Source organism: Cimex lectularius, unplaced genomic scaffold, assembly GCF_000648675.2.
Source record: "Cimex lectularius strain Harlan isolate CLEC.00 unplaced genomic scaffold, Clec_2.1 scaffold390, whole genome shotgun sequence".
NCBI lineage: Eukaryota > Metazoa > Arthropoda > Insecta > Hemiptera > Cimicidae > Cimex > Cimex lectularius.
The window spans coordinates 98,171-125,228 of record NW_019393001.1 but is presented as its reverse complement, the minus strand read 5'-3'; the positions used below and the strand labels follow the sequence as shown (position 1 = coordinate 125,228).

At 32.5% G+C, this 27,058-nt stretch overlaps 1 protein-coding gene across 2 annotated transcripts in view; it reads right to left on the bottom strand.

Annotated features, from left to right (window-relative positions):
• The window catches only part of LOC106665165 (muscarinic acetylcholine receptor DM1), a 221,613-nt gene that overhangs the window by 97,917 nt on the left and 96,638 nt on the right, over positions 1-27,058 (bottom strand). Inside the window, exon 3 of one of the 2 annotated variants that reach the window (XM_014391400.2) lies at positions 26,904-26,938. The exons of the other annotated variant lie outside the window; for it this stretch is intronic. The gene's annotated coding sequence lies outside the window, so the exon portion shown is untranslated. The remainder of the gene's footprint in view (positions 1-26,903; positions 26,939-27,058) is intronic. 2 annotated transcript variants of the gene reach the window in all.

Sequence of the window (27,058 nt, the reverse complement as noted above, 5' to 3'; positions counted from 1 at the left end):
CCCCAAAATTCGTTCTTGTTAAATTAAATATTAAAAAAAACACAGGAACTATCTTTTTAAAAAGGATTTATTATGTGTTCAAAGGCCAAAAAATAAAGAAGTTTATGTGGAGTTTCAATCTTCATGCAGGTCATTAGACAGGTGAAGAAAGAAGAAGACTAATTGTTGGGTTCACAAGCTTTCGGCAACTTATTATGCCATCATCAGGGTTTTTCCAAGAATGCAGAAAACGATTAACATGGTAAAACTATTGTAAAAACGTCTTGGGTTTAAGTTATGAAGCACATGGCCAGAATTTAACGTGGTGAAAATAGTCATCTCTCTAATAAAAATCCATTCGACTATGGTTCAACAATTTTGTTCTGACTAGCGATTTCTTATAGGTAACATTTATGATCACCGAGTATTTTGACTAAAATTATAGCTATAAAGACTATGTTCACAGGATTAACATTAATGAGTGTGAGAGAGCGACACACACCGTCGCCTCAGGCTGGACTGTTATGGTTAGTTCATACCACTAAGAAACCACTAGTAAAGGTCACTAACCATAACAGGCCAACCTGAGGCGACGGTATTTGTCGCTCTCTAATCCTGTGTACTTATTCTTTATAAATAGCTATAATTTTAGTCAAAATACTCTGTGATCATAAATGTTACCTGTAAGAAATTGCTAATCAGAATAAAATGGTTGAACCATAGTCAAATGGATTTTTATTAGCGAGATGACTATGTGCTTCATATCCTTAACCCATCCATAACCTTAAGACGTTTTTGTGATAGTTTTACCAAGCTATTCGTTTTCTGGACTCTTGGAAAAGCCGTGATGATGGCACTATAAGTTGCCGAAAGCTTGGTGAACCCAACAACTAGTCTTCTTCTCTCTTCACCTGTCTAATGACCTCCATGAAGATTAAAACTCCACATAGATTATCTGCAGGTCAATCAACAAACATCACAAAGAAATTTATTGTTTAATATTTTATTTTAGCTATTCTCAATTTTGAGAAAGAGAGGTTAGACATTATGTGTCAGACACCCCGTAAAGTTATCGACATTTCTCACAAAATAGCTATAGTATGTCTCTGAATGTTCGAAACTAATAGTTTGCAAAATAATACAGCAAGAAGAAATAAACTTGTCAAAATCTATAATTCGTTAATTGCATTATCAAAACCATGAAAAATTGTTTTCGTTGGATAAAGTTTCTCTAAACGTAACAGGGCATAAGAAAGGCGTAAGTTGAATTTGTAGTGGGGACAATAACAGTGTGATTTCAAACCCCTGCCTTGTTCAAATTTAATTTAGACCTCATAACCCCCTCCCGTCGGAAAAGGGTACATTTAATAAAAAAACCTCCCTTAATTTCCCCTTAAGAAAAAAACAGAAACTTTTTTAGCCAAAATTGCGACGACTGTCTTTACAGAATTCCGCAACTGTGGTATTGCGCGAGACTTAATACCGTGCAACAGGTATTCTTTTGGCTCAGTACACCAAGAATGACACCAAGAACGATATGGGCCCATGTCAAAAAATAATTCATCACTTTCGCCCGCGTTAAACGGAGGGACGTTTTTGGTAATGCAGGAGTATCGGGTTAAAGTTACGCCACGGACAGATGAAAACCAGCTCTTATCCAACTACACTGACGGGGGCAAAGAGACACCCCAGGCTCAAATTAATTAGTAATGACTTACGCAAAACTCCTCCCGTTTTCACCAATAAAACTCAACTGTTACGATTTGTTTAGATTAAAATATTGAATGTTTATCTAAAATCTAAATGAAAAACCGAATATCACTATGACTGTCAATCGAGCCTAAACTTATAAAAAACTGATAAAATACATTAAATCAATTACAGACAAGTTGGAACATTGCTTCGTCGGAAAATTGTTGTCAAAACAAATATAAAATCTACGGATCCGCAGGGAAACGAGGAGTCCAAAATGAAAGTATGTAATAAGCGAATGTCTTAAGAAGGAAGCTATTTGTAATGAAGATGCTTTTTTTTTACCTGTTAACTTATTGTTATTGGTAATATTTATTGACATTTATTTATTTTTAAAAAATTTTCTAACCTAAATCTAACTTTCATCATCCCGGAAAGTTTTCAATTTTTTTATAGCCTTCTTTGTATAATTACCGTTTATCAAATAAAATGAGGATTGGCCATGGATGAAAAAAAGTTAATGAAAAAAATTTAAAAAACTTTCATCACACATTTTTCTCTCACTTTGGTCATAAATCAATTTTGTCAATTGTATTATCTTGATTGTTTACTTACTTTAAAAAAACAATAATATATGCGATGGTCAACCGAATACGGTAATATAAAACCAATAGGTAATATAAGAAACAAAACCACACAAGTAACATATTTATAATGTTATAAACAAGAAAAATATTTTCATTCGGACTTTTTTTTTGTATTTTGCCTTTATAAATAGATGTTTGCAAAACACGGCGCCCTATGTGATATTCTGAATACTAAACCCGCAAGACTGATGAGTGTTGAAGAAGTGTTGGTCTTGCGCGCCGTTAGGGAAGACTTACAAGCTGTTTTAATTAATCAATGAAATGAATGATAATTTAGCTGTTTCTCTTAAAAGAAATCAAAATAATTTAAAAATGAACAAAAAGAAAACTTAGAATAGGGTTAACAACAAATCAGACCAAGATAAACTAGACGTGCTGTGCGTTAATTGTTTTTAGTGATTTCCTTTTTTTCCGTGTTTTCATTAATACTTTCATTGATTATAAATTTAGTTTAATTTTAATTTTTTATTCCAATTTAAAATTACTAATAAAATTACTACTATTCCGTGCCAGTAGTCGTTCGAAAATCATTGCCCTCTATAGGCGTTTTTTATTTTAACTTTATTTAATATTTCTAATTTACAAGTTTCAGTTCAATTTTTTAATTACTAATTTTTGAACGCGAGGTTTGAAATAAAAGTCAATGTTATGGATGGGATTCGAACCCACTGTGTCCAGAACTGTACCTCGATGCGTAATTTTGTTTCTAACAATTCCGAATTTACTCAGCTAATAAAACAGAAGATGCTGCAAAGGTCAAGTTCTATCAGGTAGCTACCCATACGGAACCTTCTCACAAGAAACTTTCAGCTTCTTCTAAAGCTAGGGAAGGAAATTTTACTGGAAAACACAGACAGCCGAAAGAATTCTATATGTAATGTGTAGAGAATTAATCTTTAGTAATCTTTAGTTTCTGTAAGAAAAGCTATCTGCAAATAAAATGAAATTGTAAGTATATAAATATTTACAAAAACGGTATGTTTTAGCGGTAATTAAAAATATTGATCGAGATATTAAAAAATCTAAAGTTTTGTAAATGATAAACAAATCATTTAACCTAATTATACACTATTAAAATGCTTTACATTTTTAATTGACACGTACTTCAAAAATTCACATTCGATTTTTTCACACAAATTTGGACGAAGGGACGATTCTTCTTTTTATTACGAAACGGTTTGAACATATATTTGAGAGGAAGAAAGGGGATTTCAACTGACGACTGAACGTGATCAGCGTGTCCCGAATTTAAAATTTACGGCCGTTTCAAACCTTAATTAATACAATATAAATGAGAGTCATTTTCCTTGCATTGGACTTTAAAATTTAAAAGGCTTAAATCTTCGTCTCATTACTTAAAAGCCTCCTGGCATGAACTAAGCACTTGCAGTTGATTAAAATCATTGCCAAAAATATTTAAACTAAAAGATTTAATGTTTTTCTTTAGATGAATGGATAACATAAAAAATGCTAAAAGGTATGTTTTTGTAGATAAAAATTATAGAATACATGCTTTTTGCGGGCTGTTGCATGTAACACAAAAATACTTGCAAAACATAGTGTTAGAAAAAAATTCAAAATATCCGGTTGAACGGTTGAATTATTGATGGGGGAAAATAATGATTGCGATAAAGGAAAAGGAGCTGTTGGAGTAATTCATAAATTTTTTATAATCAAAAAGCCCGGTGAGAGCGGAGAAAAAAATTACAAAATATTACCTACGAGGTGGAAGTGCGTTCAGACATTGTCTCAGCCCGGTTTCGTGTCCCTTGCAGAGAAAAGTCGTGAATAATGCAGGTTAACTATTAATCAGAGTCTGGGCCGTGTTTGTCAAATGGATGTCACCCGACCATCTTTCACCTCCGGGGAGTAAATTAAAATAATTAAGAACCTTTTTACACTGGACCAACTTCTTTCTCGCGGGATAAAATGTTTTGAACGATTCCTCCCTTCCTTATTAACCTACCGTGAAACTATGTCGCCATGTCGTTTTCAGCAGATTTAAAACTATGTTTCTTGAACATCGAATCTTAGAAAATAAAAAAAACAATTTCCTACCTTTCTATTAACCTGTATTAAATAATACGCGCGAAAGTATCGTTTCATTTTCATATAACAGAATAAATTAGATATATCAAATAATTTAAAAAGTTTCTACTTGTTTCTCTTTAAATTGTTTTGAGTACCTTCAAAATCATATCACCGTCAATGATCAATCATCATAGTTGATATATTAATTAGTGAACCTTTCTTATATGGTTCCTTGGCGGGCGCGCAAGACCAACACTTTTTCAACGCTCATAGGTCTTGCAGGTTTAGTATACATGGTGTCCATTAATATGTCCTATTCACAGTACTCACACTGCGCACAAAACGACCGAAATTTTTTTAAATAATATTTTTATGATTTTGTTTTTCTTGTTTTTAAAGGGAATTATAATTATTAAAAATAAATATGACATACGCGCAACGTATATTTTAGTTATACTGAAACTGCAATATATTTCTAGAAAAGTTTATAAACAAGTTGATCCAATGGCGAGTAGATGATTCAAAGTAAACTTGTAACTCATATAAATCAATCTGTCGCACATATGTTTTTCTTCTTCGAAGAAAATAACCGAATCAGAATAAATAAATAATATTAGGGACTGTAGTGGCCGAGATCATTAGGGAGTCAGGGCCACGAATGACCACGTTCGCAGTACTGGATTCGTTCCCAAACGCGCCTCTAGAATTTTATATGCTGATTTCTATGCAATTTAGCAAGTACTGTATTGCGGTTTGGTATTCTCGACCATGGCCATCAAATGGTATTTTTTGCATAACATGATTTCATTTACTTCGGAACTTTTATAAGATAAATCAAACATTTGGTATATTGATGTATAATATCCATTCAAACCTAAAAAAAAGTGGAAGATCAAGGAAATTAAACTTGCGATTTAAAAAAAAAATACAGTTTTTCTTGTAACATAGCGATTAAAATGATAGAAATACCTATTTGCTTACTGCGAATATTATTAAAATATGAAAGTCGAACAACTTCAATTATAAGAGTGAATGCAGCTCTCGATGTTTTATAACCAAACTATTTATATGAATAATTTAATACGTACATATTGTTGTAATCTTAACGGATTACGGGGTGGATTTCGGAGCGTGAACTTCCATCGCAAACTGAATATCCTTATCAAATGTTAATCTGCCAGAACTTAGAAATTGATAAAATAGTTTATATCAATTACAAACAACTTGCACATCGTTTCGTTTTGTCAAAACGAGTATAATTTCTACGGATTCCCAGGGAAACGAAGAGAACAAAATGAAAATAAGTAATAAGCGAATGTCCTAAGATGACAACTATTCGTAAAGAACGATGCTTTTTGTTTAAATGGTGTCTTATTTTTATTGCTAAAATTTATTTATTGAAAATTTTCCTTTCTAACCTACATATAGCTTACATCATCCGGGAAAGTTTTCAATTTCTTAATAGTTTCCTTTGTATAATTACCGTTTACAGAATAACATGACGATTGGCCATGAAAAACATGAGGGAAACCTTAAACACACATTTATCCGTTACTTTCTTTCGTACATTATGATGTCAACTGTAGAGGTATATGAGAAAGAAAACCACACAATTTTTTTTTAAAGAAGAAAAATAACTTTATTTTGGGGCTGGTGTCCCCTAAGAATAATTTACATGAAATAAATAAAGGAAGTTCCTTCTATGAAATTAAAAATTAAAAAAAAATAGAAATCTAAGCACAATGTATACCAGTAAGGCAGACCAGAAGAGAAAATTACGAGAATATTAAACAAAAATTACATATGTTAACGTGGGGTCTCTGCTTGGAGGGAGAGGAGGTGATTATAAAGGTGGGATTTAAAGGAGGAAAATTGATGAAAAGCATGACGAATAGAAAGGGGAAGGGAGTTCCAGAGTTTAGGGACTCGGATCAGAAAGGATCTTTCGTAGGTATGGGTTGTATGCTGCGAAAGGATAAGGTCGATTGGGGATGAGCGGGTCTTACGAGTGAGATGTGAGCAGTTGAATTGGAGGGATTGGATGATGTAAGGAGGACGACGAGTGTGGATGGACTGGAAAAGAAAAAAACCTAGGAAATACTGTGCACGGAAGGAAGGGAATACCCGTGGGGTGCCGTACACAAATCTTACGCAACAATTCATAATACACTTTAATCGTGCGTTCCCCCCCTCCGAGAGACCACCGTATGCCAAACAGCTATAATCGAAGAAGGGAAGTATAAGGGAAGATACAAGGAGTTTGCGGGTGGAGAAAGTTAAGAGAAGCCAGGACCGACGAAACAGGCTGAGGGAGGCAATGGAATGGCGGGAAATTTGGGAAATTTGAGAATGCCAGGAAAGGTTTTGGTCAAAGACTTCTCCTACGTTTTTAACCGAGGAGCAGAAGGGAATGGGATGGTTATTTAGCATGAGAGGTGAAATGCTGGGGAGGGAATTGAGGAGTTGCCTGGACCCGATAATTATGGCTGTGGATTTGGACGGATTGAGGACTAGGGAATTTTTATGTGCCCATTCGTTGATGGCGTTTAGGTCTTTTTGGATCTTGGGAATGGCCGAGTGAAGATCGGAAGGGTGGAAGGATATGTATATTTGGGAGCCATCGGCATATAGGTGAGAGTTACAGGACTGGATGGAGTCGGGCAGGTCATTGATATAATTGGAAAAAAGGATAAGAGAGATGCTAGAGCCTTGAGGCACCCCAGATTTTTGAGGGAGGAGAAGGTAAGGGCATTGAGAAGGGAGACAGCTTGGTGGCGATTGGTAAGGTAGGAGTGGAACCAACGGATGGTACTGGCGGAGAAGGAAACAGATTCTAGCTCAGAGAGGAGAGTGAAGGACAGAATCGAAGACTTTGGAAAAATCAAGAAGGACAAGCATAGTAACTTCCCGTTGGTCCAGTGCTAAGTGGAGGTCACTGGTAATTTGTTCAAGGTACCTGGAGAATTGTGCTTGGACTAATCTTTCTAGGGGCTTGGACAGGTTTGAGAGGATGGAAATGGAACGGTAGTCTGTAGAGGAGGATGGGTTGGGGGTTTTATTGGCAGGGTGGACAAGGGCTTTTTGCCAGGCTGTCGGAAAAACAGAGTTTTTCAGTGAGTAGTTATAGATGTGAAGTAGAAATATTGGGAGGCAGAGTTTAAGAAAATGGATACAATTAACATATTTATAAAGTTATATTATATTAACAATTTTATTTATAATAATCTGCTATTATTCAGAAAAACAATTTTTCGGAAAGTTGTTTTTATATTTTGTATTTATAATTATGAAATACGGCGTCCTGTATACTAAACCCGCAAGACTGGTAAGCGTTGAATAACTGTCGGTATAGCGCGCCGTTAAGGAAGACAAAAACTATGTTGCACTAATTAATCAATGAAATGGATTATAATTTAATTGTTTCATTAAAAAAATCATAACATTTAAAGAACAAGAAGAATAAAACTTAGAGTAAACCATTAAATCAGGCCATGTAATCATAAACTGAACTTTCTGTGTGATTAATTGTTTTTAGGTGATTTCCTCTCGTTCCGTGTTTTCATTTATTCCTTTCTTTGATTAATAATGTTTCCAGCTTACTTACTTTTATTAGAAGTCTGTTGTTTTTGTAATTCTTATTTAGACTTAACAATAAATTACTACTACTCCTTGATAACCGGGCTGGAAATTCTTTGCAGTCTATGGGTGTTTTTCTATTTAAATTTAGCAAATATTCCTAATATGTCAGTTTCAGTTCCATTCTGTAATTACGAATTTTTGATCAAGAGATTTGAGATAAAAAAAGGCAATGTCACGGATGGGATTCGAACCCACGGTCTTTAGAACTATGCTCGACGCTTAATTTTATCGCTAATAATTAGGTAGTTATTAAGCAATAAAATAGTACATGCCGTAATTATTGTTGATGGCGTCAATGGGGAGTGTGCTCACGCCAAATCCTATCGGGACGCTATACATCCAGGACTTATAATCCTTCTCATCAGACATTTTCAGATGGTACTAAATCTAGGGAGGGCAATTTTATTGGAAATCACAGGCACCGGAAATACATGAAGGGAGCAATAATTGGCATAACGAGCATTCGATAAAAAAAAGCGATTTCGTTTTTAACGATACTTTTGTAAAAAAAAAGCTTTAACTGAAATGTATTTGAAAGTTATATAAAAATATTTTAAAAAACCGTATGTTTTAGGAGTAATTAAAAAATGAATATATTTGAAAATATAGCTAATAATATTATAAAAGGAGGGAAAACTCATAAGTTGGGGTTGAGATAGGAAGTTGATGTCCGAGTGGATCGAGGTCACGATAGCTCAAGTGGTAGAGCAGCAGCGCATCTAGCCGAAGATCGTGAGTTCGAATCCCTCTCGTGCCATTAACTTATTTTCATCTCAACTAAAACCTTAATTAATTGTAATGTATCAATTGGTCAAGCGGACCTCGAAATTAGTGATTTTATAGCTAATAATGCTTTGTAAATGATTTAACAAAACATAACCCAACAGACACTATTAAAAGGATTTAAATTTTAAATTCAAACGTAATAAAAATTAACTTGCACATTCAATTTTGTTCACATTCAAAGTTGGACGATTGAAACATTCATTTTTTTTATTGCGAACCGGTCTGAACGTAAATTTGAGAAGAAGTGAGGGGATTTCAACTGACGACTGAACGTGATTGGCTTGTACCGACTTTAAAATTTACAGCCGTTCCAAACCTTAATTAATATAAATGAGAGTCATTTTCCTTGCATTGGGCTTTAAAATTTAAAAGGCTTACTTCTCAGGCTCATTACTCGAAATCCTTCCTGGCATGAATTAAACACTCGCCGGTGATTGTCAACATTAATTAAAATCGCTGCCAAAAATATTTATACTAGAAAATTGAATGCTTTTCTTTAGATGAATTGATAACATAAAAAATGCTAAAAGGTATGGTTTTTGTCGATAAGAATAATAGAAGGTATGTATTTTGCGAACTGTTGTATGTAACACAAAACTAGTTACCGAATAAAGGTTTGTGTCAAAAAATTTCGACATAGGAACGGTTGAATTATTGATGGGGAAAAATAATGATTGAGATAAAAGTAAAGGTGGTTACCTGTTGGAGTAATTCATCTATTTTTTGTACTGAAACAGCCGGGCGAAAAAGGATAAAAATTTTTAAAATATTACGAAGTGGAAGTGCGTTAAGACACTGTCTCAGCCCGGTTTCATATCTCTCGCACATGAAAGTCGTGAATAATGCAAGATAATTATTAAACAGAGTCTGGGCCGTGTTTGTCGAATGGATGTTCTCCGACCAACTTTCACCTCCGGAGTAAATTATAATGATTAAGAACCTTTTTAAACTGGACCAATTTCTTCGTCACGGAGTGAAAATGTTTGAAGGATTAATCACGCCCTTCCTTAATAATCTACTGCGAAACTTCGTCGTGTCGTTTTCAAAAGATTTAATTTTTAATATTTTTATTCAATTTTATTTTATTTTTAGTTATTTAATTTTGTTGGAAGTCGACGATTAGAGTGTGGAAAACGACTTCTATAATAAAAGGGTATTAAATAGTATACGCAACAAGTAAATTTTTATTTTCATCTAACATAATAAATTAGATATATCGAATAGTTTAAAAAGTTTCTACTTGTTCCTCTTTAAATTGTTTTGATTATATTCAATAGGAACATCACATCATCTAGTTGATTCATTTAGTGAACCTAAATTATGTTCTTTTAACTGGCGCGCAAGACCAACACTTTTTCAACGCTCATAGGTCTTGCAGGTTTAGTATATAGGGTTTCAATTATGATGTCCTATTCACAATATTCACACTGCGCAAAAAACGAACGAAATCTTTTTAAACAATATGTTTATAATCTTGTTTTTAAAGGAAATTATAATTTTAAAAGTAAATATGACATACGCGCAACGTATAATTTTGTTATACTAAAACCGCAATATATTTCTACTTTTCTGTTAACTTGAATTAAATAATACGCGCGAAAGTATCGTTTCAGTTTCATACAACATAATAAATTAGATATATCGAATAGTTTAAAAAGTTTCTACTTGTTCCTCTTTAAATTGTTTTGATTATATTCAATAGGAACATCACATCACCTAGTTGATTCGTTAATTAGTGAACCTAAATTATGTTCTTTTAACTGGCGCGCAAGACCAACACTTTTTCAACGCTCATAGGTCTTGCAGGTTTAGTATACAGTGTCCATTAAGAGGTCCTGCACACAAAAAACGACGGAAAATTTTTGTATTATATGTATTTTTATGATTGTTTTTCTTGTTTTTAAAGTAAATTATAATTTTAAAAATAAACATGACATACGCGCAACGTAGAATTTTGTTATACTGAAACTGCAATATATTTCTAGAAAAGTTTACAAACACGTTAATCCAATGGCGAGTAGATGATTCAAAGCAAACTTGTAACTCATATAAATCTATCTGTCGCACATATGTTTTTCTTCTTCGAGGAAAATAACCCAATAAGGATAAATAAATAATATTAGGGAGTGTGGTGTCCAAGATCATTAGGGGGTCCGGGCCAAGAATGGTCACGTACACGGTACTGGATTCGTTCCCAACGCGCCTCTAGAATATTCTATGCTGATTTGAATTGAGCAAGTATCGTATTGCGGTTCGGTGTTCTCGACCACGACCACCAAATGATATTTTCTGCTTAACATGATTTCATTTACTTCGGAACTTTTCTAAGATAAATAAAACATTTACTGTATTTATATATAACATCTATTCAAACCTAACAACAGGTAGATAAAAAAATTAAATTTCCGCTTATAATAGTTTTGCTTTGAACAGAACGATTAAAATGAAAGAAATAATGATTTGCTTACTTCTAATATCATAGAAATATGAAAGACGAACAACTTTTAAGAGTGTAATGCAACTCTCGAGGTTTTATAACCAAAATATTAATATGCATAATTTAATACGTGTATTGTTTTAAGCTTAACGGATTACGGGATGGATTTTGGAGCGTGAACTCGCATCGTATCATTCACGTACGTGAAACGTGCATACTCATTGTTTTCTTCTTTAATTTATGTTATTCCAGAGACTGATTTTACCCTTGAAAATCAAGTATTCACGTGTGTAGACGTCATAGGTGATGACTTGGTATGCACATTTACATGTCAAGAGACAAGCAGGGGTTAGCAGGTGAATTTCCTCCATGAAATAACAATTCAGCGTCGTTTTCTCTAGCGTCAGTTTACAATTCATTCATTTTATCCACGGTAAATTGTTGGCAAATAAAAAAAAAATCTTTTGATCAATGTTTTGAATCTTACGTGTATCATATATCCTCCTTAAGACTAGGATGAAATTATAAATGTAATTAGATAAAAACTGATCTCATCAAGCTGTTTATAGTCATTCTTAAAAAGAGCATTGTTGACTACAACAAATTCCTTTTTTACGTTTATTTGCTGCCACAATGTACTACTTGAAAGTAATGAGAAAATAAAGCAAAAGAAAACGACGATTGTGTTGCCAATGTGGACTCTGATGAAATGCTTCCATCTAATGACAATTTTACTGTCTTCTTTTTTTTAATTCATAATATTAATTGTGATTCAAAGGAGTGTTTTATTTTCTTTCATTATCCACCAATAGTATACTGATAATTTTTAAAGAGGTTTTTCCAGTATTTTTGTCAAAACAATTTCAAACCAAAATATTTTTATATATAAATAATTAGACAGCACTGGTATTGAAAAAAAAGGATTTGGAATCGTACACCAGAGGTTGTTCGTACGAAATATTTTTAAAATAATTAAATGAGCAGATCATGATAGGTCAAACATGATAGGTTTTTTGTCTCACCTGTTTTCATTTATAAATTTGGATGGTACTGTTTTTGATTTTAAACGTCTAAAATATTTAAATTTGATATAATTTTACAGTAAAAACAAAAGGTTTTTTAAAAAATATGTCCAATCTACTCGATATAGTTTGGCCGACAAATATTTTATGCTTTCTAATGAATTTCTATAATTTTTGATCTATTTAATTTATTTTGAAATGTAATTGGAAATTTACAAAAACTAATCATTAATCGTCACTATCGTAACAATATTTTTTATTGTTGTTTGTTTGTTGTTCCATTGTTCGTTTCTTCTTACTTGTTGATATCAACTAATCCATATAATTAGGTTTTATTCTTAGGTATAATGTTTAAGTTATTTCTCTACTTTTAAGTAAATATTTAATTTTGTTGATGCAAATTTAATCTAAGCCACAGAAACAATTTTTATTGACAACATTCATAAACACGGTCTGAAAGAAATAAGAAAATAAATTATTATATTTTGTACAATATTAAAAATCATATTGGCAGCCAAAGACGAATAAGTACTACGAAACAAGCAACTTTTACATTCGCATTCCCATAACAAAGGGGGATGATCATCGAAGCATAAAAAGATCCTTTACAAAATAATTTCTTTCTGCTTTTCCTTGGGTCATCGACAAAAATCTTAAAACAACGTGCTTTTCAAAATCCATCAATAGAACAAATTTTAAGGATTATCTAGAAAATTGTAATAAATAATATTTATCATTAATATTTTAAAAAATGGTTAAATATATTTATCTTTTGAACCTACTATGTTAGACGAATATTTTAATTTTTTTATTTAAAACCGAAAATAGTTACTTATGCATAAGTCTTTAAGGTTCAACATTTTACGTATTTGTATTTTCTGCAAACTGACCATTTCGAAATGTTGTAAAATACTACCTGGGCTCCGGTGGAGACACAAAATGGTAAACAGATCCTAGTGAAAGAATGGGATCAATACATTAAGGGATGGAACTCAGGCCGAACTTCTTCCGGAGGGTCCCGGATCCAACGGAAAATGCAATATCGAGTGGGCCTTGTGTTCTGGACTTATGTCCAAACTTGAGGCCATTTGATCAATAACGTGACACTTCGCCTGTTTTCAACGGAGTCCGGCTGCGACAAGGAGAATTTTTCTCGACTGTTTTGAAGTTAAAATCTCTTGTAAGTAGAATTTTGTCAATTTTGTCCAACACGTTCAAAAAAAAAAAAATTTAAGTAATAAATATTCGGTTGCGTCTATTTGACTTTTTGAAACAAACAATTTCCAGTTAGTTTAGCATAGAACAGAAATTTTGTTACGTTCAAATTATGTCAGCACAAACCACGTAAATTAAGTAACAGCTTAAAAATAAAAATAATAATAAAAAGAGATCGTTACAATATACCTAAATCTTAACAATTTCATTATGTAGTTTTGATATTTATACTTAAAAGATTATTTTGATATGCAAAGTTGTCACATTGTTTTGACAAAAGGTCTTCCAAAAACTGTGTGTCTGAGTTTTTTTAATCGCCGTGTGTTGGATTTTGAATATTAACGCATATTTTTCACACAGGCGTGTAATCGCCTATGTGAAACTTTTGTCTCGACTCTGTATAATTTATAAAAAGGGGAGGCATGGAATATAAATAAAATTTTTAAAAACAGCTATTTTAAAAAGCTGAATATATTAATGAATAGACAAAAACAAGGCCATTCACTTTATTTTCACTTAATTTCTATTATAAAAAAATGGATTCAGATTTACTGTTCTTTTTAAATATAAAAGATTCCTAAGGTTTCATCATTCAGTTATTCTACAAATTTATTTCCTCCTTATTCTTAGATTTATTTGTACATAAACCTACCTTGTAAAACATATCTAGGTTCCAAATTGTTACTACTAGTAATCCAATAGATTTTAATCTAATGTATAAAGAAAAATAGGAGTTTTACTCACGAAAACCGATTGTTAATATGAAAATATTTCTATGTCAACGTAAACAACACACAAACTGCTTGAATCTATATTGCATTTTTCCACCACAACATGATCCATCAAAATCGTAGAGAATCATTGCACCCCAGCTTTTATGGATTCATATTGCAGCATCATGAAAACAAAGAGACTAGATATGTTGACAACGATGTAGAACGCGTAAACATCTTGTTATGACACACGATACGAAAACAATTTTATTTTTTCATTGAAACCTGAACAAACAAAGAGGAAAAATTTAAGGACAAAATTGCTCCATTCATCAATGCACTAAAGTATATGACAATATGTGGTACATTGAAAAGTGTGTAATAATGTAAATTATTATCAAATTAATAATTCATTATTTCCCGTTTCGTTGTTTATTTGTTCCACGCAATACATTATGTGTAATTTGTGTGTGGGGAGAGGTTTATTTAATTACTTGTCTTGCCAATTATTTATTCTCTCTGTACCACTCCCCAGAAAACACACTCAGAGACTTCAACACAATACAAAAAACCATTACGTTCACCATAGAAACCGAAAACAACAACAGCATCCACTTCTTGGACCTAACACTCAACAGAACCAATAACAAAATCGAATTCAAAATATACAGAAAACCCACTGCAACAGACAACATAATAAATGTACAATCCAACCACCCACACCAACATAAACTTTCAGCACTGCAATATATGATACATAGACTGAAAACAAACCCACTCAACACCGAAAACTACAACAAAGAACTAAAAACAATAACGAACATTGTAATAAAAAACGGATACAAAACAAACACCATGCAGAAACTTCTAAAACACAAAACAAAACAACGAAAAAACGAAACACAAATCAACAACAAATGGATAAAATTCACATACACAGGAAAAGAACAAACAAACAAATCTGTTCGACAAACTCGGACTAAAAACAGCACTAAGGACCAACAATAACACAGGTAAACTACTAAAAAGAAACAGATACAACTAACCCGCTAGGCAGGTGTTTATAGCATCACATGTCAATGCGGATACACTTACATTGGACAGACTGGAAGGACAGTTAAGAGATCGATTTAAAGAACATCTTAGATCCTTCAGAGAATATGACGGAAAATCAAATTAAGCCACACACACTTAATACACTACAACCACGAACCAAACACAATAGAAACAAGCATGACATTAATACACAACGCACAAAAATGACGAAAACTAAACATACTGGTGAACCTCGAGATATACAAACAAATAACACTTAAAGACGGAAAACTTATAAACGCACAAACAAACTCACATTCACAACCTTACACCATTAAAAACACTTCATAACAAAAACCGAAAACGCTCGGAAGAACAAAACATCGTAACCAACACCAGGAAAAAACAAAAAACGAACCACGTATAAATAATAACTGACAACGGAAATAACCGAGACCGACCACGCCCCCTAGCGCAACGCCCCCAGTGACAAGCGACGGACGCAACACTAGATAAACCTTACTCAGACAAAATGACAGACAGTTTTTCACTGAAGATGGCGTAATGCCGAAACGCGTTTGAATAACTCAAACAAAAAACCCGCGAGTGAAGACAGACCCAGTAGTGCCAGTGTGCCGATTCAACATCTGTCTAACTCTCTCTCCTTTTTTTTTCTCTTCCATTCTCCTTGTGTTGGGACCGAAAAAACCGCAATTGTATAGAACTGTTCGATCTGATTATACCTACGACAAATTAAATGCTATATCGTAATCCTCAAGCTGCCACTAATATAAGTTGACTTCATCATTGGCGTCAACGGTACTAAGTTACTAACATTATGTGTTCTAAACTCACGACGGGAACCGACTGTATGATATTATAAGTTCTGGTGTCATTACGAGGATGTGCTGTGATCACAGAGCTGCAAGGAATTAATTAATTAGTAAATAACCATTGTATCCTGATTGCACAGATAGTTCGGGTGTAAAAGCGTTAGTTAAGATTCATTTTTACCCATTAATGTGTGGTGATTAGTGATAGTTAATCGATAATTATTCAAAAATCGTGAGATGCGGTCTGGTGTGATGTAGGTTTCAGAAAAACATTTTCTTTATCGTGTCAACGTTTCGATCTTCATTCAGATCATCTTCAGGGCTCAAAGTGTGTCTTCTGTGTAATTGCGCCATTCTTGCGTGTCGTGTTGAGAGTGCCCTTGGGTGGCTTGTGCCCCTGAAGATGATCTCGATAAAGATCGAAACGTTGGCACGATAAAGAAAATGTTTTTCTGAAACCTACATCACACCACACCGCATCTCACGATTTCTGAATAATTTACCATTTAATTTTCTTGGCTTATCTCTGTCTGCTGGAGAATAATATAATTATTTGTACGAAATAGTTTGTGAGAAAAATCTTTTCTGTAAAATGAGCTGCTTTATTTTTTAATACTACTTCTTATTTAAATAAATCTGGATAAATGCAATGAATTATTTATTTTATCGTATTGTTTAGTTGGCTGATTCTTTCAAAACATATAACCATGCTATAAAGAAATCTTACATACATTTTAGCCAAGATTTTTTTTGTTTTTCTCAAAAACAAAATTAATCAAACTTTTTATCAATTAATCTAAATATGTTTCGTGGTCAATTGACCATATTAATTATTTCAATTAGTTATTCCTTTCATATCAACTATGACCTTAGATAAAAATGATATTTTTTTATCAATTGACAGAGGAAGTATGAACGCGCAAGTACGATTTTTGTAAGGACAGGGAAGTTCTAAAAGTTCTTGGAAATAGAAAGAAACTCATCATTTATCGATTTTGTCAACAAATACGTATATAAATGCTACAATCGGCATTGGGAAAGGAGGGCCAATCATGGTGCACGTTGCTGCTTTTGAATTTGCGATCAGGGCCAACATGAGAGAACCATTGATCAAAGGATCAAAGGAATCTGTAATAATCCGCGGTGACGAGATTAATTATTCATATTGCACAAGTAAGGCGGAACTGTCGAAAACTGTCGTTAGTAAGTATAACGCCTATTCTTTTTCGAATTTGTTTTTATAGAATTCTTCATAACGAATGACTTTTACCATTGAATAACATGTCCAAGATTTTTTAAAAGACGTTTTATGCATTATATAAATTTATTCATTTGTATGTGAACGATTGGATTTATTGCTTTCAAAATTCAACTGTTATCTGCATAAGGATATCAAATGTTAGTCGTATTATTTTTTTTCGAGAAATAGTGAAGTATTACTATGATATAATAAAAAATAATGTGTGGTGTTTAGTGACCGTTAGTTAATGATTATTTAGAGAGTCAATCAATGTATATATGTATATAAGTAAGGATGAGTACAAATACTTTGAGTCTAAATTTCTAGCATTGTAGAAATTCATTTTTTTCATATCCTACATGTATATGTTAAATTTAAACAATGTTTGTAAATCCCAGGCCCTGAAGATGATCTCCATAAAAATCGAAACGTTGACAAGATAAAGAAAATGTTTTTCTAAAACCTACGATACACCAGACCGCATCTCACGATCTCCAAACAATAAAAAATAATCTATAATTGCTATTTTTTAAACGAAAAGAAACAATTAAGTTGCCATGTTTATTATTTACATAAAGAAAATAAAATTGAATCTATTGTTGTTTCAAATCATCTCATCGATGACCAAGTAAACAAAATACAGTAAACATGTAAATACATATTAATCAGTCTAATAATAGCGAATTCGTTTTGAAAACAAAGACGTTCGCTTAAAATAGACAAAATTAATTAAACTAGTTCTAAAAAGGGTTAGCGGATGGTTACCTAATGAAGTATGCTGTAGGCTCGCAATTAGGTGATGATCCTATTAACGGGCTAACTATCCCCCCCAGACAGCTTTCCCGTCAAATCAATTACACTCGATTCACTTGTGTTATCAACTAGTTGACACGAGGTTATTTATTTTAAAGGTTTTTCTTATTGAAACCGACAGCACTTCAACTGGGCCTAACGTAGCTTGTAATTTTCCGTTAAGTCCTTCTATTAACAAATTATTCTGCCTGAATGTACAAAATCAACAACAACAAACGCAGAGAAAATAGGGTTCTTCCAACAATTCACCAAACCTATTCGTGTTAGATTATACCTTCGAATCGATCAATAATATCAGACCGTCAAATTTGATTGATTTTAAGCAGTTGCTTATGATAAAATGATACTTTATTCTATTATTAAGAGAATGGTTTGTTTTTGAAGTTTTATAATTTAACCATTCACTAAACTATAACATTTTATTAGCGAAGCGTGTGGGCTGGTCTGTGGGCGTGACTTGTTTTCTATTGTTTTCATCATTTCTGTTTAGTCTGGTACGTAAGGAGAAACTGTGGAATGTACATGTTATTATTATAACCATTGAACATTGAACTTATTGGGTAAATAAACCATCAACCAATATAAAAAAATCAAAAGAAGATTTTATTTTGTTCTTGTATCAAAACCTTTTTTTATACTCAGTCACTACACCTGTAAAACTAAATCGAAGCAAACCTAAATTAAGTCAATAAGATAAGCGTGATTTTGTATAAAATAGAAAAGTTCCAATATTAATATAATATATAAATAATAAAAATAAAAATATTTGAAAAACACGGTTAACAACTCTTATTATTAATTATGTAATAGTTTTGCACTTTGACATTAATATTTTCGATAGATTTGTATTTTCTTACGTTGCACTCATACGACTTTCGGCTTCTGTAATTTTCCTCACAATTCCTCATTGAAGGAATAAAGCCGAAACAACTTATAGTGAATAAAGATAATAAAGTATGAAACGGTATTGACAAGAGTCAAATTACATATTACCTACGATTCAATAAAAAAATAATACTTTTTTATTTACATGTTACATAGTATAAATAAAAGATGAAAAGCAATTAAGGTTTTTAGTTGAGATAAAAAAGACAATGGCACGAGCGGGATTCGAACCCACGATCTTCGGTTAGATACGCCGGTGCTCTACCACTTGAGCTATCGTGACCTCGATCAACTTCCTATCTCAACCCCACCTTATAAGTTTTCCCTCCTTTTTGCCATTTTTCATATGTCGTGTAATCGGATTGGATTCTCGACGACAAATGAAATGGCCACGGAGAGCTTTAGTGAAGTGTACTTCATTTTAATCATTAGATTCACTAATTTCGTGGTCCGCTTGACCAATTAATACATTACAATTAATTAAAGTTTTTAGTTGATAAGAAAAAAAGTTAATGAAAATTAAAAAACGGCAAAAAGGAGGGAAAACTCATAAGGTGGGGTTGGGATGAGAAGTTGGTGTCCGAGTGGATCGAGGTCACGATAGCACAAATGGTAGAGTAGCAGGGTATCTAGCCGAAGGTCGTGGGTTCGAATCCCGCTCGTGCCATTAACTTTTTTTCATCTCAACTAAAAACCTTAATTAATTATAATGTATTAATTGGTCAAGCGGACCACGAAATTAGTGAATTTAGCGATGAAACCGTTTGTATTATATATTTTAATATATTTTGTCTATTTACTACCATCTGTTTAAATATATACATACATGAGATACAAAATTTATCGTTTGCATATATCCTGAGGGGAGGAAAACATTACACATTTCATTTCCCACTGCTCAATTCTCTCTGAATTTAGAATGCCGATATTTGGAAAGTGCTTTCTAACTAAAGAAGAGTTGCTTGTATACTTACGAGGAGAAAAAGACTGGACCAAATTAGTCGAGTATTGTAGAATGGCATGGAAGTGTAGAGCGAGGTTAATATAAGAATTTAATTATGATTAAATCTTCATCACTCCTGTTTAGCTTAACATTAAAGAACAATTAGAGCAATTTTAATAGCATGTAAAATGACATATATTTATTATTTATGTATTTATTATATTATATTATGTATAACTGTTATATGTTACTATTGCATAAATTTATTTATTTTAATTTTAATCATTTTATTTATTTTTTTGCATGAATTATATCATTAAACTAGTGTTAAGATAAGTTGCTAATTAATACTACATTCTATTGCTTTGTTAAAACATTTATTGCTTATACTATTTATATACATGTGCGTCCTCCCCTGACGGTCTTGTGACCATGGGAAAAGCCTGCTTAAACATATATATCGAGATTAAACTACATATTGTCAAATAATATAAATAAAGGCAATTTATTATTATTATTATATATCCTGAGGGGAGCCAGCAACCATTTTTGCACTCTTACCTTTTTCAATAGTAATTTATGAACTATCATACGGAGGTCCCGAAACTATCTCCGCTTCAATCGTCTTTCAGGGTTGTAGGCTTGGAAAATTTTGGACTAATGTTCTAGACCGCACGTCTTAAGCGGGGAACACGCTTACCCGAAGCAATGCTATGCGACGCAACCCGAGCTACCCGACACCTTTTGTTTTGATAGGGTGTGAATATCTATGCGACCTCAATCGCACGCAACGTACAGTCACACAGCGCGTATCACAAATCAGTATCCCAATCGCATGCCTCTTTTGTTTTCAATGCATTATTTTGAACAAAACCATGTAATAAATTGTTATTTAAATTTTATGAGCACAACCATGTAATAAATTGTTTGGTAAACTTAATTGTTCTAAATAAATTCACTAATTCCGTGGTCCACTTGACCCACTAATATATTACAATTAATTAAGGTTTTTAGTTGAGATGAAAAAGTCAGTGTCACGAGCGGGATTCGAACCCGCGATCTTCAACTTGATACGCCGCTGTTCTACCACTTGAGTGGTCACGAGAATTACGATTATTAATTGTAATTAATTTTAATGTTTGGTAGAAAATTGATCAAAACACCGGAATACCATTTTTTGATATTTTGATTTAACTAACAATTTATTGCACGGTTTTCCTTATAAAATTTAACTAACAATTTATTTCATGGTTTTGGTAATAAAATTACATCATTTTCATCTAGTAGCTTCAGAACGAGTCACTCATATTTTTTGTAGTACATTTCAAACTAAGTATAAGCAATTTTGTCGTTATATTAATTACAACATTCCTATTTTAATTTAAATCAAATTAAACGAAATCAAAAATTCATTATACAACAAAAGTATAGATTTATCTCAACTAAAAACCTTAATTAATTGTAATATATTAATTGGTCAAGCGGACAACGAAATTAGTGAATTCAATGATTTAAAATGATGTATACTTCACTAAAGCTCTCCTTGGCCATTTCATTTGTCGCCGAGAATCAAATAGATTACACGACATTTGCCGTAAATATGCACGGGGTAATACAATCTTATGGAAAATTGGACTTTGGATTGCATCGCGTAGCGTCGCATAGCGTTGAACCGGGTAAGTGTGTTCACCGCTTAAATCGGGTTCAATGTTTTGTATAGTGTCAGATTTTCTCGACATCTTAGATTTTCATCCATGTAGTTTATAGAAAAGTCTGAAGCGTCTGGTCAGTTTGTCTTTTTTTTATGTGTCTGTTCCAGGTTAAGCGCGTGCCAAGCTAGAACTCAAGGTAGTGAACACATAATTTAATAAAAATTGATTAACTATCTGCTCAGCTGAAAACTCGTGTGTTAACAAATAGATTATTATTAATAGATTATCGAATTCTGTTATGATGTAGTTTCGATCTTAACAAAATAATATTTTACTTGACACTTTGCAACGTTGGTTTGAATACGTGCATTTTTAAATTAAGTTAGACTAATAATTATTAATTAATGATAATTTGTTGTATTTCCGTAAATAAAAATATTGGACAATCATTTTCTCTAATTATGATTATAATATAGAATGATTTTTTTACCCCGATATTAGTGAGTAATAGTAATAAAATTAATTTTATAGTATTGCACAGTGCCAGAAAAATAATAAATTAATTTCAAAGCATTTGAGATAAAGAGAATGAATCATTAAGAATTATTTATAAACCATTTTTTACAAAAAAATAACGATTGAAAAACATCATCTAATATAGTACTATTGTATTCTAGTTTTGTCAGCTTAGCAAATCATGTATTGTTTTAAAGTAAGGACAAATTATTTGGCGAAATATAAATTTTAATAAAAGCTTGTTGTAATTTTTTAGAGCTCTTAGCATGTCTGCTTTTAATAATGATTCCATCACAGCGTGAATAATGGGCCAAAGAAGATGAGGATTAACAACAATCTGACAGCTACTAGATTATTATAAAAATCTTTCTTTTAAAATAAATGTATTCGCTAATTAATGTAAACCATTTTTCGAGGGGGGTAGATTTTTCAAAATATATCCTAACTCTACGGGGTTTTACATGCTATAATATTCCTTAAACAATATAATTATAGATCGAGTCATCAATTAGCCCGGTTTGAGAAATATAAGTGTGGGAAGGCAAAATATTTTTTAAATTTTTTTTGTAATCTGTAAGTCACACGTGTGGCATGTTTGATCGCAATAAAATTTTTAATATTGCATTCTTATGTTTCCTTTGCTGTTTTGTTTAACCCACCTTAGTAGTATCTCAAAACCCTAGATCAGTGCTCCTTCGTCTCACTTTAAGTCAACCCGCTATTGTTTTTTTTCTCTTTAAACAACCTTTTTTGCCCAAACTCTAAACATAACCTCTTTATTAAAGACTCCCTTTGCAGTTACTTTTCGTGTGGCCTCTTGGTGCACCTCATTTATTTTCAGGCACTTCCTAAGTTATTCGAGACCGCATTTTCTTCAGTATTGACCTCCTTTATCACCGTCAAAGGTGAAACGTTTTTCAGAATATGCAACCAATTGCATCCCTTGAATACATAATACACCCGTTAGGTAATTCATACTACTGTTTTTGTTTAATTGGGATTTGAGTTTGGTCGAACAGAAAAGAGACCGGCCAATGTAAGAGGTAACTGGCATCAGTTATACAGTCCACTGAAGTAAAAGTTACCAAAACCATGAAATAAATTGTTAGTTAAAGTTTATGAGCAAAACCGTGTAATAAATTGTTAGTTAAATTTATTACATCAAAAAATTATTCCGATATTTTGATCAATTTTCCACCTAAAACTAATGAATTTTTGATCTCGGTGAATTTGGTTTATATTAAAATAAGTATGTTGTAATTAATAGAACGACAATAATACATGTAATTTGAATAAAAAAATCAGTGTCCGGTTCTTTTGTCTTCGACTGTACTCGATACTACCCGATGAAAATCTGAACAGTGGGGATCGCGTAGCGTAGAGTAGGGTAGCGTTGCGTGGCATCTGGCAGATGTGCACGGGGGTAATACTTATTGAAAATTGGACTTGCGTCGGGTAGGATCGGGTAGCGTCGCATAGCGTTGCACCGGGTGTGTTCCCGGCTATAGTATGTGCTGCGAGTCGCATTCTAAGGTAGGAAAAACTACCCGGAGGCCTTAACCACTTCGCCACCGCGGTTCCAATGTGTATATTTGTTGTTTACTGTGTATTTTCATTTTTGCTTGTATTTATACATGTAGTTGTGAAGTAAAAGAAATAAAATAATGGGCAACCATAGACTTATAAATTATAACTTATATGTTATATAATATAAAGTTTAGTTATTAATTTATTTACAATATAATTAATAAATAAATTAAAATAATATTTTAATATGATTTTGAAAATTTTTAAATTTATGAATGATAAGATCAATTAAATTAAATTAATTTATATTATGTCATATAATTATAAATGGATCATGACAAAATTTACCCTTTCAATTTAAATTTGTCTTTTTCAAAAACAGAAAGTAGCATTATTTACCGCATTTATCTTATTTCTTTATTTGGTCATTACTATTCATTTTGACCGGCCTATCTTTGGTGATTTAGGTTTGTATGAAGAATATTCAGGGAAGATAGGTAGTTCACAATGATAGGTAACGACAAAAGAAAAAGTCCGTCTCCCATTTTTACCTCATGAAGAAATCTCACAATTTCTTTCTTTATGTTGAAAGTATTGAAAAAACAATCAAAATTTGTACTGTCATGACAAGATTGTGGTCATAACTGAATCTACAAACTTTAATCAAATTAATTAGGTTAATATTAAACCCGGTGTTAATATTTACGATGATATCAATTAAAGTTGGTATGACTGAGGTAGTATAGAGACTTAAGCTTTTTAATTATTTAAACATCTACGCTGAAGGGATCTGCTGTGTTCTTGTATTAACCTGCTTTTTTTCCGAGGCGGAAATAATTAAAATTAGCCCCTAAAAAGTATACAAACTTGTTAATGACCGGTCAGACGTGATGTGATTTGATGAAAAAGGGAAGAACAAATTGTTTTAAAATATAAATGGACGAAACACATTAATGAACAAGCGATTTTTAACAGAATGCTTCAGTTCTTCAGTTTGAAAAAAAAATATTCGAAGGTTCCAAAACTAATTAATATTACTATTATAAATACACTATCTTTCCGGCACTCGTAGTGTAAACATCAGTTTAAAAGGATTGCAACTACTGTGTTTATTTTTGCGTTTATCTTTTAGAATTTTCCTTGTTTTCTCTTTTTTTCTCTTCTTCTAATATTTTTCCTTATCATTGATCATAAGAATTTTTTTTCCTTTTCATCATTTCGTTAATTATGTTTGTGTTTGATTTCACCTTAATTCACGTAAGTAGAAAATTTTCCTTTTTCTCCTTCGTTCTTCGAGGAAAAACAACCTCGATTTTATGTTTTTCATACACTATATATTAGATAAATTGCCCTTTAAGGAGGTAATTATTTTAATTTTTACATTTAAATAAAATAAACTAACATGACTGAAGCAAATGCAGGAAATAACCCGCTTATCTAGCATCCAAAATGACAAATGAGTGATTTTTTTTCCGATACGAAATTGACGGTAATCATAAACATCCTCTGTCTCCATCTACAGATACTGGACAAAATCAACCTAAAAAAATGAATCTTTCTGCTTCGAACAAAACAGTGGAAATCCCTTTTAATTTTCCACTATTTTTAATTGCCCAGAATCAATTCCGAATCGCTGAAAACTTTGTCATCATTTATCTTAAATCGCATGATAAATTCTTAAGCTGGTTCCACTAGCTGAACCGCTGAGTAACCTGTACAGAACAATTCCATCATCTCGGTGTTAATAAATCCTGACGATATAAAGTCTGTTTTGAAACTTACAATAATTGAAATTTGGTACACTCTGTGGAAACAAACCACTTCCAACAAATCACAAAATATAAACTTAACTTAAACTTTTAGAATCATCCTTCCAAAATTTCAGGCGTGTTGAGTTCTTACTAGGTCGACTACGTATAGAGGACAAAAATATGACCCATAAGCACCTCACGGAAAAATCTATACCACTAACATGCCTTTGTGGTGATCAATTAGATGTTTTACACATACTTCCTCCTCCTTGTTTCATGAGGTGGACTCATTACCCCAAAATCCCCTGTGCTATAAAAGAAATATTAGGGAATGAAAATTGATCAAATCGTTGAAAGTCTAAAAATGAGAAATCTCTTTAAACTTATATAAATTTCCAAAAAAGTTATGGCTGTGTACTTCCTGTAGGCAGGGGTGGACGGTTTTGCTTCCCTCGTCTGGTGGGGGGGTTTTCATTTCTGGGAAACTTGTTTCTAATTTAAGCCAGAATGGGCAGTCAGCTCGGAGGGTCTTACTGGTATAGCACACAGACAGACCCTCAGCCAAGCCTCAGTAACTTAAGTTAAAACCTGGGAGTACAATCACATCCGGTACAGGGCAGGTTTTCCTGGGGTTTACTTCTCGCTTGGGGGGGGGGTTTGTCGCGTTGACGTCTTCACTCTTCTGGAGGAGCCCAGTCCTGGAAATTATAGCACGGAAAAAAGAATTGTCTGAAGAAAGGCGATATCACTGGGAGTACAAAGGCGATAATAAACAAAAACCTATAAAGCACTATTATAATAGAAGATCTGATTATTATGAAAACCTTATTATTATATTCACTAGTTTTCGTGGTCGGCTTGACCAATTAATATCTTTCAATTAATTAAGGTTTTTAGTTGAGATAAAAAAGTCAGTGTCGCTTGGCTTGGAACCCACGGCCTTCGGCTTGACACGTCGCTAGTCTACCACTTGACCTATCGTGACTTGAAGTCACGGTTCGAGTCCCGCTCGCGACACTGACTTTTTATCTCAACTAAAAACCTTAATAAATTGAAACTTATTATTATACATGTAAATCATAAAGCCAAAATCACTGTAATAGAATAAAATAAAAAATTTCGTGTATACCTTGAAGATACAGATAATTATGTCAGAACTGACTTATTTTTGGGTTAATTTAAAATGGACTTGTCAGAATGTGTGCATATAATCCAAATTTGATCTTGTTAAAATGAAATGAAGATAGTAATAGTTTTTTAAATTTCTTGTAACAAATTATTTAATTCAAATCACTAATGTTAAAGTATGAATTCAGGAAGGAAAATCAAATCATCCAATAGCGCAAACTAACCGTTTAACTTTTGTTTCAAAGAAATGATGTACTACCAAGATGGTTCAATCATAATATAATAAAAATCGAGAGGAATAAACGGCTTTCATAAAATCATCCTTTTATCTCTTTTATTAAAATTAATGTTTAATATGTTTTAACATTTACTGTGCTGATCATATAAAAACTACAAAAAATTGAGAATTATTTTTTTACCTATTTCACATCCCAAACCAGCTTATGAAGACCACCTGTAAACATCAGAATAACTTTTAGATGAAATTATAAGAATTTTTGAAATAAAAACAATTACAGTTTTATTTATCAAACGAATCAAAATTTTCAAAACAAACTGAATGAAATGTATGCTT